The sequence below is a fragment of the Castanea sativa genome, chromosome 12, assembly GCF_040712315.1.
Source record: "Castanea sativa cultivar Marrone di Chiusa Pesio chromosome 12, ASM4071231v1".
Lineage (NCBI taxonomy): Eukaryota > Viridiplantae > Streptophyta > Magnoliopsida > Fagales > Fagaceae > Castanea > Castanea sativa.
In genome coordinates, this window is record NC_134024.1 from 19,956,895 (window position 1) to 19,972,961 (window position 16,067).

The 16,067-nt window shown below is 34.8% G+C and overlaps 1 pseudogene; it reads left to right on the top strand.

The window, feature by feature from the left end:
* LOC142620333 (uncharacterized) overlaps positions 1-15,849 on the top strand; it is a 28,632-nt pseudogene extending 12,783 nt beyond the window's left edge.
* Positions 15,850-16,067: the final 218 nt, after the last annotated feature.

A 16,067-nucleotide genomic window follows, 5' to 3' on the forward strand; every position in this document is an offset into this window, starting at 1 on the left:
TTTAATGAGCAGACCCCACTATAAATGTGAGAGGAGGAAGCACCATTCTCCGTGCCCCGGGACTACCTAAGAATTACTCGACGCAAACATTGAAAAAAGTAATAGAGATTGGAGACTATGCTTGATCTTGACTTCAGTGAACTTAGGACTAATAAATCAAATAAGTCATATTTGCACCATAGACTATACGATAATTTAGTGCAGCAATAAATAGTAGTGGCAAACTTTTTATATTAAAATTTAAAAGATGATAAATATATTAGTCTGAATCTGTCTAGTGTAATAGGCTGATTGCTAGCTTTAGGTTTCATTACAGTAGTATTGTTTAAAGATATATATTCCGTGTTTGATTGTGGTTCATTTTGATTATATCTCTTGAAGTGCCATAATTATTTATAAATTATATGATTTTTGTGATTGACGTGTCCATTATTTCACTAAAAAATGTTTATTTATTTTAAATTATTGAGTTAATTTAAGAATATTTTTTTGGTATTATAAGTTAACTCAATAATTTTAAACAAGTGACAGTTTTTTAGTAAAATAGTGGATAAGTGATATGGTTCATCACAAGGACGGTATAATTTTCGTATTTATCCCCGTGAATGTTATACTAACGCAAACACGTGTATATTATGCGTACTTACTAACTATAGTTTTAATAGTTAATAATTATTTTTAAACAGAAAAACATAATATTATATATGTGCACATGGCAAGAATTGTGCAGAACTGGATGCAGGACTGGATGCTGTTGAAAGTTGAAAGTTGGAACAGCAAAATAAAATCATGTCTTGTTTTTCTACTTATCCGAAGTAGATCAAATTATTTGTCCATCATTCTGCTAAAACGCTTTCACCTATTTAAAATTGTTAAATCAGCTTATGATTAAAAAAATGGTTTATTAAACTAGCTCAGCAATTTTAAAAATGTGAAAGTCTTTTAGTAGAATGATGGACGTACAAGTGACATGGTTCAACATGAAGACCATATATTTTCTTCTACCTATCCCCTTCTCATTTGTTCAACATCAACAAAATTATATCCATTGAGTCAATTAACACTCATAAAAAAAGATTCAAAAAAAAAAAAAAATGAAACATAGAAATGACTTTCAAAGAGGGACGTGAATGGTGAAGAAAGGGGTCGAAAGCAACATGGTAGGAAAGAAAAAGAAAGAAACTGGACAGATTTCAATTAACACCCATAAAAAAGATAAAATTAAAAAAAATGAGACGTGGTTCAACATGAACACCATATATTTTATCCTACTTATCCCCTACTCATTTGTTCAACAACAACAAAATTATATCCATTGAGTCAATTAACACCCATAAAAGAAGATAAAATTAAAAAAAAAAAAATGAAACATAGAAATGATTTTCAAAGAGAGACGTGAATGGTGAAGAAAGGGATCGAAAGCAACATGGTAGGAAAGAAAAAGAGAGAAACTGGACAAATTTCAATTAACACCCATAAAAAAGATAAAATTAAAAAAAAAAAATGAAACATAGAAATTATTTTAAAAGAGAGATGTGAATGGTGAAGAAAGGGATTGAAAGCAACATGGTAGGAAAGAAAAAGAAAGAAACTGGACAGATTGATATACATACATACATACATATATATATATATATATATATATATATATATATATATATATATATATATTATGTCCAACGAAAAGTGTGCATGATTTGATTGTATAGCACAAAGAGATCCAGTTTTCACGTATTCCATATTGAAAGACGGCCAAAAAACGTATTTAGTAGTTACTGCTAATTTGAAAACTATGTAGCAACACATCATTCTTTTGAAAGAATTTAGCAAAATGTTACTCTCTTAGAACTCAATTTCCTTATAATCAAGTTCTATGTGATTTCTGCTACGGTGGATGTAGCTGACGTGGCATTCCTGAATAAAAAAGCCACGTAGAACTCAATTTTACTTAAATCAAATTCTATACAAACTTTTCTAAATTCAAAATTTAAGAAACACCATATACGCACACAAATAAAAAAGATAAAAAGGAAGAAAGACACTTTTTAAGAAGTGTCAAGTGTCTAGAGCAACTGGATCCTCATATGTTGTTTTGCAAGAGAAAAGCCGAAAGGGTAGTTGCATTAATTAAGGGGAAAATGGGTATTTGTTCCTAATTTATAAACTATACAGTAAAATGACCATGTTTTGAAATTATTTAGCAAAATGCCCCTGTTTTTGAAATTTGAATTTAACAAAATCAAATTATGTGTAAAACTCGATATATATCAAGTTTTACACATAACTCAATTTTGAATATATATTTTTAAAATCGAGTTCTACGTACAATTTTAAGTGGAACTTGATATTTGCAATGTCGATATTGAGTTTTACACATAACTCAATTTTGAATATATATTTTCAAAATCAAGTTCTACGTATAATTTTAAGTGGAACTTGACATTTGCAATGTCGAGTTTCACTTAAATTCTCAAACAAAATTAAGTGACAAAATATGCATAGAACTCAACATTGCTAATGTCGAGTTTCGCCTGTAACTCAATTTTGTTAAAATCGAGTTTTAAAAAAGGGGCATTTTGCTAAATAGTTTTAAAATAAAGGCATTTTGCTGCATAGTTTGTAAATTAGGGGTAAATGCTTATTTTTCCCCCATTAATTCACCTATATAATGTTTTAGTATCGAGAGCGGTAGTGTAGTTTTCAGCCCCAAAAAAAGAGAGCAATAGTGTAGTTGATAGTTGTGCTGTACGTGCAGCAGTAAAGAATGAAATAAGTGGTCTAGAACAATGGTTAGTGGTGGCTCTAGGAATTTTTTTTAGAGTGGTGTCACTAAAAAATTTAAACCATACAAAATCTAATAAAAGATAACTTGAATATTTGCTATAATTGTGAGTTGAGTCACTAAGGAGAGCAAAATTGTTGTGACTGCAAAGTTAAAAAGAGTACAACTACCATCACCATCAAGGAGATCTAAAAACCACAATATTTTTCTTGGTACCAATTTTTAAGGAAAAATGAAATTAGAGATTATTTGTATTGAATTTGTTGAACGAGTTACAAATTTAAATGACTAAATGGTTTTTATATTTTTTGTTTTATAATAACTTTTTTATTGAATAATTTATTCACTTGCTGTAGTTTGGTCTTGTCATGTTATTGTTTGGTTTATGTTTGTCGTTATTTGGGCTAATATTTATTGTTGTTATTTAAGATTTTTTAATTATAAAAGAGATTAAGGATTATGTTTGAGGGGCATAATTAATTTTGGAGTAATGTTACGGCCATAGCAATTTTACAGTAAATCTTATGCAAAATAATGTTAGTGGTGGTCAAAAAAATAATATTAGTACTGGACTCAAATTAGAATCAGTAACAGCTTACCACATTGAATTTGTTGTGAAATTATTGTGAAAATGTTGTGAATGTCGTATTACCTTTTTTTTTTAACCTAAATTTTTGTAATTCTCAAGTCAAAAGTATTCAACATTTTTATTAGGCAGTCATAATAGGTTAATTTAGCATAATATATATTTTTTGGCAAGTGTGTGTGTGTGTGTGTCTCTCTCTCTCTCTCTCTCTCTCTATATATATATATATATATATTTGGTTGCAAATGAGGACTGTTGTGGAGCCACTTATGGCAATGGATATCGCTTATTTTTGCTGAAACTGAAAATTTATTGTTGAAAGTACTGTAAATAAAAGTAAAAATTAGCTGAAATAGTATATTTGGGTCCATGAATAATAGCAAAAATTAGTTAAATAGTAAAATAATTTTTATTTTTCATTGGTATTTAAATAGATGCTAAATGTCATTTAGTACTGAGAGCAGTGGTCTAGAGTAGTAGTGGTCTCAGTACCTGATTTATTTTTTATTTTTTATTTATCGAGACTGATTAAAATAATTAGTTGTATTTGATTGACTAGTTCTATCCTCTCAAGTCTCAACTACTACGTAAGGATATAAGAATATAGTTTGCTTTCAAGTTTCAAGTGTCAATATTTCTCAGAAAATTTGATAAAAAAAAGAGACCTTCATCTTCAATAGTTTGAAACAAAATCAACTATTTGAATAAAAAAGTAGAAACAAAGTATTTTAAATATTTACATATGATGACATCTATTAAAAAAAGGGTTCATGTAATCGTGAAAGTCAAAGTCATGATCCATTGTCACGATCAAATCCATTTTCTTCAACAATAGAAATGTAAATAGTGTGTTAAAAAGGTAATGGAGGCTGCTTAGACACATTAAGATAAGAGTTCTGAATCAGTTTGCAACTTGTAAACAAAGACCATAGAAATGTCTTTCTTGAAAGTACCTTCCCTTGTTTCAATAGTTGTGATGGCCATGTTACATTCCTCATTTGATGTTACTTCTCTTTCTGTGAATGAAGAGGCAGATGCTCTACTCAATTGGAAAGCCACTCTTCAAAATGAAACCCAGCCACCCCTGCCGTCATGGACTCTCCCTAATTATGCAACCAATTCATGGACTCTCCCTAATTATGCAAACAATCAAAATACAAGCTCAATCCCATGCAGTTGGTTTGGCATTTCTTGCAACCAAGCATGACGTGTTATTGGATTAAACCTAACCAACTTAGGCTTGAAAGGTATGCTTCATGGGTTTTCATTCTCATCTCTTACCAACCTTGCAATTCTTGATCTCCATATGAATGGACTCTTTGGTACAGTCCCTATTGAAATTAGTAACCTGTCCAAACTCACACTTCTTAATCTGTCATTTAAGAAGTTATTAGGGGTGTTCGTTTTTAGACTCCTGTAAACTAGATTGTTGAACCTAATTAATTAACCAAGTGAATACTTAGGTTTATTATTCAGATCTAGGTTAAAACAATGACAATCATATCATATAAAGCAGCGGAAATATAAAGAACACAATGATATGATGACCTAGGAAAACTAAACCGGTAAAAAACTTGAGGAGGATTTGACCTAGCTATCTTCAAGGTAAAACAACAAATCCACTATGAAAGAATTGAAGTTTGTATAATAGCGACTTAGACCACTAACATCCTATTGCTACATCGAGTAGAAAACTTACTATCACGACCCCATGATAGCTCCGAGATCCCACTCAAAGGTTTAGCAACACAAACTCTCCTGTTTGTGACTCCAAGACCACCCTTGAAGGTTTAGATCACAACACCTTTGATGATAAGAGAAGGCAGCAACTTCTACAACACCAAGTCTTGAGATTCTTCAAGTAATAACATCGGTAGAAGATATGAGAGAGCTTTTTAAGAACAAAACCCTAAATACTAAAGATGCACACTCTTCTTTCTCTAAAAATCCTTATAAAAATGTGCTTAGAGTTTTCTTTATATACTAGAAGAAGTAGATCTGAAACCCTAATCCTTAATGGGCTTGAACTACTGTTTGGGCTTAATTAAAATTCTGCAGATACGACTCTCGATCGATCGAGCCTGTCTTTCGATCGATCGAACCAGACAGTTTTTGAAATCTTCTTTCTGCAGCTTACTTGTTCTTGAATCTTGACATGAATCACCTTGATCATTGTCTAATAATATCTATAAATTCTAGGATCTATATCTAGACAAGTTTATGTTCACGATTCGCCAATTGTTCTAAACTTTTAGAACCTAACAAGGGGAAATCCCATCATAGATTGGGCTACTGACCAATCTTGAGGATTTGTACCTAGGCAAAAATCAAATTAAACGACTTAATTCCTACAAAAATAGGTTAGTTAAAGTCTATCACTTTCCTTTCTTTGTATGCCAACGATCTTCATGGCTGCATTCTTGCTTCTTTAGGCAATTTGAGTAACTTGGTCTACTTGTTTCTCAATAACAATTTCCTTTCATGTTCCATTCCTACTTCTTTATGTAATCTAAGTAACTTGGTTTATTTGTACCTATATTGTTAGGACATATGTGAATCATGTTAGGAACATATGTTAATATAGAATTGACTAATCCTTTGACAAAACGCACTTTACTTGTAATTTGATAGATCTAGGATGTGTTTAATACTTCAAGGAACAAGGTTTAAAATTCAAGTGTTAAAACCATGCAAATCTGTCCAATATTCAAGTGAAGAAGTGCTGGATTTTAAATCTCGACAGCTAGTATCTATCGAGGTTTAAAAGGCTGTTTCAGCTCGAAGCTCGATAGCTAAGCTATCTGTTGAGATTTATGAAAAACATATTTTCAATTATGATTTTCATCCAATCCGTGTGTACATGTTTGGGCTTTCTTTTCTCACAGCCCTAAACATGTATAAGGATTATTTTAAGGGCCGTCAAAGGTTGTGCAAGTGTAGAGTAAAGTTTTGTTTATGCAAATTGTGACCAGAGACATAATTTGCCCTAGTTCATGTTTCTTTTGAAGGAACTGCTGTGTTTGTACACCGTAGGGTTTTGTAACCAAGGGGTTTCTTGATCTTCATGTTGTGATGAACTGAAGAACTTTGCAGCCAACATCTTTCTCAAAGTTGGTGGTGAGTCATGTATTTGGATTCGTGCAAAGGAGTAAGCCTCGTACTAGGATTCGCACATTGATTGGTTAGTCATGTACTGGGAGCCGTGCATCAAAATGAGAGATTGTCACTATAGAACAAGTCCAATTGTATATTGGGTAAGGGTTCAGCTGTAGGTTGGTATAAAGTATTAGGATTCCTTTACTTGTAACCACTTGTTTTGATAATAGTGGATTCTCGGGAGTGATGACCTTAAATTCACTCGGTGGAGTTTTGCTTCGATGGTTTTCCCCATTCGTAAATAAATCACTCGTGTCAAATTTAATTTCCACTACATTTAGTTATTTGGTGATTTGTTTGTGCTACCACTCTTATTGCATGTAATTGAATCTAATTAATTTATTTGGCTTAATTAATTAATTTAATTTATCCAAGGGGTCAATACATTCTTGATCTATCAAGTGGTATCAGAGCAGGCTCACTCTGATTATACCTCCTTTGTTTGATGGTACTAACTATGCATACTAAAAATTACGCATGTGAGCTTTCTTGTAGTCTTTAGATGAGAAAGTGTGGCAAATTGTGGAGATAGGTGAACCAAGCTAAAGGAAGCACCGGCTAATTGGGATGATGTGAAGATCAAGGTGGCAAATTTCAGTAGTAGGGAGTTAAATGCTTTATTTAGTGCCGTCACAAATGAGGAGTTCAAGAAGATATCCTCCACTGAAATTGCGAAGGAAGCATGGACCATACTCTAGACAACCTATGAGGGAACCAAGGCTGTCAAGGACTTGAAGTTTCAAAGGCTCATTATAAGCTTCGAAGAGATCAAGATGGAGGAGGATGAGTCTTTTGATGAGTTCTATGCCAAGCTCAAGGACATAGTGAACTTAGCCTTTAATCTTAGGGAAACCATTCCCTAACCCAAGATTGTGAGAAAGGTGCTCCAACCTCTACTCGAGAGATTTCATGCCAAGATCACCGCGATAGAGGAATCAAAGGATATTGACAAGATTACTTTGATAGAGCTGGTTGGTAATCTGCAGTGACACGGATGAGTCTTCTGACGATAAAGATTCTAAAATGAAGTCCTACATCACAAGGCAATTCAATAAGTTCATTAAGAATGCCAATGTGAAGGGCTTCGACAAGGACTGTAGGTAATTTAGTTCTTCTCAATCTAAGAGCCAAGACAAAGGGAAGAAGGATGCTAAGGATGACGGTCAGTACACTGTTCCCTCAGGACCTAAGTATTTTAGGTGTCAAGGCTTTGGACACATGAAATAGGAGTGCTCTACATATCTTAAGACCATTGGGAAGAGCAAGGCACTTATTGCTACATTGAGCAACACCGAATTTGAGGATGATTCCAAAAATGAGGATGATGGAATCCTAAATGCCTTCACCGCCACTATTAATCCTACTGAGGGGATTGTAGAAGATGTGGATAAAGAAGAGGACTTGAAGGAGTCAAAGTTTGAAAAGATGGATAAACAAGATGACATCCACACAGCTTATGCAAAGTTATACAAGGTCTCCGAATAGCATGAGAAGTTGTATAGGTTGGCCACCAAGTAGCTCAATGATGTGGAGATTGAACGAGAAGAAATCTCAACAAAGTTTGATAAAGCCAATCAGACTATTGGAGCACTGAGGTTTGAGAACAATTTCTTGGCTGAGACCAAGAAGCTTGAAGCAGAGTTATTTCAAGTCAGAGCTCAGGTGGAGAGGACTTCAAGTGCAAAGCTTGATGAGATGCTCAACCTTCAGAAATCTACTTTTGATTGAATTAGTTTAGGGTATGATTTCTCTTCTCCTAATATTGCTTCTTCTAGTACTATTGTTTTTGTTTCTCCTGCTAATAATGTTGAATCTGAGAACAATGATGTTAAAACTGTGTTAGCTAGTGAGAACGTAGATAAGGGTAAATCTATCTTAAGAGCACTCCTTAAGCTTGCTAAGAAAGAAAATAAAAACCCTAGGGCTAAGAAGAGTAATGCTCAAAAGTTTAAATAGAAGAAGCAACATCTCTGTTATCATTGCGAAGCAACTGGACATACTCGACCAAATTGCTATAAGTGGCTAGTCACTCAATAAAGCAACAGTATGATCTCTTCAGGAAACTAGAATAAGTTTTCATCCTCTCTTGCTCCTTTTGGAGATTTCCTCAAAGCCCTCATGTTCCTTTCGAACTTGAATGGTTGCAATTCCTCCCCCTCACCGCCGGTTCAAGGGTTCGCTAAAAGGAAAGGTTCTTCCAAGGTGTGGAAGGAAAAAGGCTTTAAGTGATTTAGTCACTTTTCTCTCTCCCCCTTTTTGTGTGTTTGCATTACTTGTGTGTTTTGCTTTATTATTTTGAGTCAGTATAGTTTTTATGCATTTCTTTGCTTAAATGTTTTTGTTTGGTTGTTTTTAGTTTTGTTTTATATTGTTTTTTTTCATTCAGGATTTTTACTCCAACATGCACGATTTCATTATTCAATACCTCTCTTTGTCACTTGCATTCAAGGTACGCACATTATGGTCACTCCGGATCTTGTATCCGAGTTGCTCCATGTCCCGATGGTACTTCATCCTGACTACCTCGGTTGTGAGCATCTTAAGATTATGTCTAAAAACGAGCTCATGACCTTATTTTGTGAGCAACCTTCTTGGGGTGATCGTAAGTTCACTCGTTGCTCGACCTTTGCTAAAGGTCCGAGATTCCTTAACATAGTGATGACATTTGTTTTCTATCCATTGTCTCACTATAACTGTATCATAGAGCCTCATGCTCGATTTTGTTATCCCTCTTGGAGCTTATTTCTATAGACTTCCCTTTTAACTTTATTCTATCCCTCATAGATGTCTATAGGGATATGGCGACCCGTGATAAGCTCATTTTTCCTTCGGATATCACGCGGACCATTCGCCCTTTTTTTTTTTCCCTATCCCGCATCTGACCACTTTTTTGTTATGTGTGCCATATACGCTGCTACCGTTAAACGGAGTGAGGTGCAATTTCGACTGAGGCAGACACAGATTAAGACGGCAACACCTCTAGCTCCTTCAGCTCCATCCACATCCACTCCCTCCTCTTCTACGGGCAGTGTGACTCTTGATGTGATCATGGCGTAGCTTTAGCGCATGGATGCTCACCTTGACACTCTCAGTGATGAGTTGTGTAAGGTGATCACTCGTGTCGGTTATATTGCTCGACAACAGGCTCACCTTGGTAGCTTTGTAGTGTCTCCTACTCCTTCTCCTTAGACTTCTGAGGATGAGGATGATGATGGTGGCTCTACTAATGCTACTGGTGATGAGGATGATGGTGCTAGCTCTTTCAGTGATGATGAGATGACTGCTTGAGTTCCTTGCCCTTTGTCATTCGTGACAAAAAGGGGGAGTAGTTTTGGGTATGAGAGTAGTCATACACTTAAGGGGAGAGTTAGTATAGGTGATATCTTTGTTAGGGAGAGTGTCTATAGTTTAAGGGATGTGGTGAAGACTTTTGTGTCTTTTCTTTTCTTACCTTTTAGATACTTAGTTCATATACCTTTGGTCTTGTGACCACTTTGTGATAGCAAAGCTTGTATTCTTTATTGATATATATATATATATATATATATATATATGATGAGGTTGTTATTACAGTTCTTTCACCTATCTCTTCATGTGTTGTTTCTTTTCTCTCTTTATGCATATGCTTCTTATATATTGTATGCAATCTTTTATTTCTGTTTAACACTAAGATGCCGTGATGAGTTTTGTTTAAAGTGTTTCACAAATATAGGTTGTTAAAGTCTTCTTGCCATGAGCTCTCTTCTTGCAAAGTTTTTTAAGAGTTTGTGTTAGGATAGACTTTCTTGTATTCAACAAGTAAGTATGAGTTGAGAAATTTATGACTTCTCTCATATATTCATTTGTTTGTTGTGGTTTTGTCACGGATTGCCAAAGGGAGAGATTGTTAGGACATATGTGAATCATGTTAGGAACATATGTCAATATAGAACTGGCTAATCCTTTGACAAAACACACTTTACTTGTAATTGGATAGATCTAGGATGTGTTTGATACTTCAAGGAATAAGGTTTCAAGTTCAAGTGTTAAAGCCATGTAAATTTGACCAAGATTCAAGTGAAGAAGTGCTAGATTTTAAATCTCGACAGCTAGTATATATCGAGATTTAAAAGACTGTTTTAGCTTGAAGCTCGACAGCTTCTCGACAGCTAAACTATTTGTTGAGGTTTATGAAAAACAGATTTTCAGTTCTGATTTTCATCCAATCCGTGTCTCAATGTTTGGGCTTTCTTTTTTCATAACCCTAAACATATATAAGGATTATTTTAAGGGCCATAAAAGGTTGTGCAAGTGTAGAGCAAAATTTTGCTCAAGCAAATTGTGACCGGAGACAGAATTTGCCCTAGTTCATCTTTCTTTTGAAGAAACTGTTGTGTTTGTACACCGTAGGGTTTTGTAACCAAGGAGCTTCTTGATCTTCATCCTGTGATGAACTAAAGAACTTTGTAGCCAACATCTTTCTCAAAGTTGGTGGTGAGTCACGCATTTGGATTCGTGCGCAAAGGAGTAAGCCACGTACTGGGATCCACGCATCGATTGGTTAGTCACACACTAAGAGTCGTGCATCAAAAGGAGAGGTTGTCACTACAGAACAAGTCTAATTGGGTATTGGGGTAAGGGTTCAACCGTAAGTTGGTATAAGTTACCGGGATTCTTTTATTTGTAACCGCTTGTTTTGATAATAGTGGATTCTCGAGAGTGGTGACCTTAAATTCACCTGGTGAGGTTTTGCCTCGGTGGTTTTCTCCATTCATAAACAAATCACCCATGTCAAATTTAATTTCCGCTACATTTAGTTATTTGGTGATTTGTTTGTGCCATCACGCTTATTACATGTAATTGAATCTAATTAATTTACTTGGCTTAATTAATTGATTTAATTTACCAAAGGAGTTAATACATTCTTGGCCTATCATATATGATAATCAACTATCTCATTCTGTTCTTAGGGAAATAGGAAACCTCTCCAATTTAGTTGAACTTAACATGAAAAACAACAGCCTAATAGGTCACATCCCTTCTAGTATTGGAAGCTTTGAAAAGCTTACATGGTTGCATATGTATGACAATCCTCTGTCTGGTTCCACTCCCCTAGAAATAGGGAATTTGAAGTCTCTTTTCTCTTTAAGCTTTCAATTTAATAACCTTTCTAGCTCAATTCCTACATCGTTAGGTGTTCTTAGCAACCTAACTATTTTACACTTGAACGGCAATCTACTTTCCGGCACCATTCCTAAAGAATTAGGAAACTTGAAGTCCTTAATTAGCCTTCAGTTGGATGCTAATCAAAACCTTTTCTTTGGAAATATATCTGAAGATTTTGGTGTCTACAACAACTTGCAGTACATGGACCTAAGTTACAATAGATTTTATGGTGAAATCTCACAAAATTGGAGTAGGTGCCCACAGCTAACCACCTTACGAATTGCTGGAAACAATATTACTGGTGGCATACCACCTGAAATTGGAGACTCAATTCAACTCAAATTGCTTAATCTTTCTTCTAACCAGATGGCTGGGGAGCTTCCAAAGAAATTTGGAAAGTTGACATCTCTGTTGACGCTAATGTTGAATAGAAATCAACTTTCAGGTGTTATACCTTCAGAGCTTGGTTCATTAATAGATCTTGAATATCTGGATCTATCCACTAATAGATTCAACAAGTTGATACCAAATATTGGGGCTTTTGAAACTAATCTACTTGAATTTGAGTAACAACAATTTTAGCCAAGACATTCCCTTTCAAATGTGGAATTGACCTCATTTGTCCCAACTAGATTTGAGTTTTAACTTGCTTGAAGGAGAGATACCTTCACAAATTGGCAATCTACAAAGCTTGGAGCTGTTGAACATCTCCCAGAATAACCTCTCTGGTTTAATGCCCACTACTTTTGAAGAAATGCATGTCTTGTCAAATGTCAACATATCCTATAATCAGTTGGAGGGTCCTCTTCCCAATAGTAAAGCATTTCAAGATGCTCAAATAGAAGCATTAAAAGGGAATAAAGGACTATGTGGAAATGTTACCGGATTGCAACCTTATGCGGAAGAAAATCATATTTCCAAAAAGTGACACAGAGTCATTTTCTTAATCATTTTCCCTCTTTTGGGAACTCTTCTACTTGTATTGGCATTCCTTGGAATTTTCTTTTTTTGAAAAGGAAAAAGGGAATGGTCCATATACAGACCAAACAAATGCTGTGGACATTGAAGAAGTGTTTTCAATATCAACTTTCGATGGGAGAGCAATGTACAAAGAAATCATTAAAGCAACCGAGGATTTTGATGCTAAGTTTTGCATTGGAAAGGGAGGGTTTGGAGTTGTTTACAAAGCAAAGCTAACATCTAAAAACATAGTAGCCGTGAAGAAGCTCCTAACCCTTTGTGATGGTGAGATTCAACGGCAAAAAGAGTTGCTAAATGAGATAAGGGCATTAACAGAAATACGTCACCGAAACATTGTAAAATTGCATGGCTTTTGTTCACACTCACAACACTCATTTTTGATTTATAAGTACCTAGAAAGGGGTACCTTGGCCACTATTTTGAGCAATGATGGAGGTGCTAAAGAATTGGACGGGAATAAAAGGGTGAATATTATCAAAAGTGTGGCACATGCTCTGTCTTACATGCGCCATGATTGTTCTCCATCAATTGTTCATAGGGACATATCAAGCAAAAATATTTTGCTAGGCTCTGAATATGTGGCTCATGTTTAAGACTTTGGCACAGCTAAACTTCTTAATCGAGACTCCTCTAATTGGACTTCACTTGCCGGCACATATGGATATGTTGCACCAGGTAATATATTTAGTTTTTTAATCAATGTAGAACATAGAGAGCATATGAGCACATTGGCATGATATTCTGTTTGTTTGTAGAGCTGGCTTATACAATGAAGATAACTGAGAAATACAACGTTTTTAGCTTTGGCATTTTGGCTATTGGAGTAATCAAAGGAAGGCATCTAGGTGAAATCATCTCCAATCTATCTACTTCATTTGTGGAGGAGAGTTTATTGTTGAAAGATTTGTTAGACATACGCCTTTCACCTCCCACTCTTGAGGTTGAGAATCAATTGATACTTGTCATAAAGCTGGCAATTGCATGCTTGTGTGCTAATCCAGATTCTAGACCAACTATGCACATGGTTTCTCAGGTGTTGTCAACCCTAAGAGCAATAATTTCCTAGACCCATTCACAGTTTTTGCAAGACAAGCAAGGATACAAATCGAATGGAATGTATATTCTTTCAAATTTATGCTTGCTGAAAGAAACTGCAGGTTTAAGAAAATGCAATGCCATGAGTAATACTACAACTGTTAATTGCAAATATTTGTATATAATTGTTGGTAACACTAAAATTTCCGGGCACTGTGACTTTGTAGTGTAGGTTATATGTTTGGTTGAGTAATTAATTTGGAATATGATACAGAGATTTCAAATGTAAAAATAGAGATTTGGTTTTAGAGAATTAAATTTCAACTAATTTGTATAAGGCGTATAAACCAACCCAAAAAAAAAAAAAAAAAAAAAAAATGTTTGCAGTTGTGCTTCGTATGCCTGCCTGGTTTGAAAATTATATATTCGTATATTTGATACCAAATGTTATAAACACATGAGTAAAACTCACTTTTGAAAAGCAGCTTATAAGGGGAAGGTAATTAAAAGCTTATAAACATATAGTTATACTTATAATTAATTCACGTGGGACACTAAAATTATAACGACATGCTACATTATTTCAAAATATTTCGCCTTATATAATAATTGAATATAAAATATATTATGTTTTCTCAAAAAAAAAAGAAAGTAATCTTACAAAATTTAAAATCCTTTCAAATAATAAATATAAATAGCTTAATTTTGGAAATTTAATATATTGTATCAATTATAATTTGTTAGAAAATAATTACACTATTTTAAGAAAACTTTGAAAATAACACTTATAAGATTCATTTATTATTTTCAGCTATTAGTGTTGCCCCAAAGAAGGACGGGACAAGGACAAGAACAAATACCTCTTAAGTCCAACCCATCTCAACCCGCATTGCCCTGTTGCCACTCGTTGCTAACATTTTGTTCTACTATCAGTTGAGTTTTTCAACCTTTATATCTTCAGATCATATGATCTTTAGATCAAAATTTGAAATACCAGTATTTAAACTTGTAATGCACACAAAAGTATTGTAATTAAAGCATTCCGTGATTCTCATAAAAAGCATTCCGTAGACTTAAAATGTTAAAGCTTTATTTATTTTTTCCTTATTTTTTTTTTTTGGTTTGTTTGTTAAGTATAAAATTATAAATACAGGGATTTGACTTCCAAATCTAACTTCATAGGTGAGGATAGATGTTATTGTTGGGCTTTGTGGAGCCTAGTTTGTATTTGATCCGGTTGACGACCCAACCCGACCCGAATAATGTTGCGTTACTTCTTGCAGTAGACAGTCCACTTGATGATTGAGTTCTAGACTCAGGAGCTTCGTTTCATACCACCCCACACCGAGAAATCATTCAGAATTATGTTGCAGGTGATTTTGGTAAGGTGTATTTGGCTGATGGTTCAGTCTTGGATGTTGTGGGTATGGGAGACGTCTGGATATTGTTGCCCAATGGGTCTGTTTGGTTACTGGAGAAGGTTCGACATATTCCTGACCTAAGGAGGAATCTGATTTTTTTTGGACAACTTAATGATGAAGGGCATGCAATTCTATTTGTTGGTGGCACTTGGAAGGTTACAAAGGGAGCCAGAGTATTGTGCCTGTGGAAAGAAGACTGGTACTTTATACATGACCTCAAGTCCAAGAGACACAATTGTAGTTACTAAAGCAAACACTGACACAACTCTATGGCACCATAGACTTGGTCACATGAGTGAGAAAGGGATGAAGATGCTGCTGTCAAAGGGAAAATTACCAGAATTGAAGTCTGTTGATTTTGACATGTGTGAAAGCTGTATCTTAGGAAAGCAAAAAAATGTGAGCTTCTTGAAAACTGGTAGGACACCGAAGGCTGAGAAATTGGAGTTAGTACACACTGATTTGGGGGGCCTTCTCCGGTTGCATCCCTTGGAGGTTCAAGGTACTACATCACTTTCATTGATGACTTAAGCAGAAAGGTATGGGTTTATTTTCTGAAAAATAAATCTGATGTATTTGAAACTTTTAAGAAGTGGAAGGCTATTGTTGAGACATAAACAGGTTTGAAAGTAAAATGTTTGAGGTCAGATAATGGAGGAGAGTACATAGATGGAGGGTTCAGTGAATATTGTGCTACACAAGGAATTAGGATGGAGAAGACCATTCCTGGGACACCACAGTAGAATGCTGTGGCTGAGCGCATGAACAGAACTCTCAATGAGTGTGCTAGGAGTATGAGGTTGCATGCTGGACTACCAAAAACTTTCTAGGCTGATGCTGTTAGCACTGCAGCTTACCTGATAAACCGAGGACCATCAGTTCCTATGGAGTTCAAACTTCCTGAGGAGGTTTGGAGCGGTAAAGAGGTAAAGTTTTCCCATTTAAAAGTTTTTGGTTATGT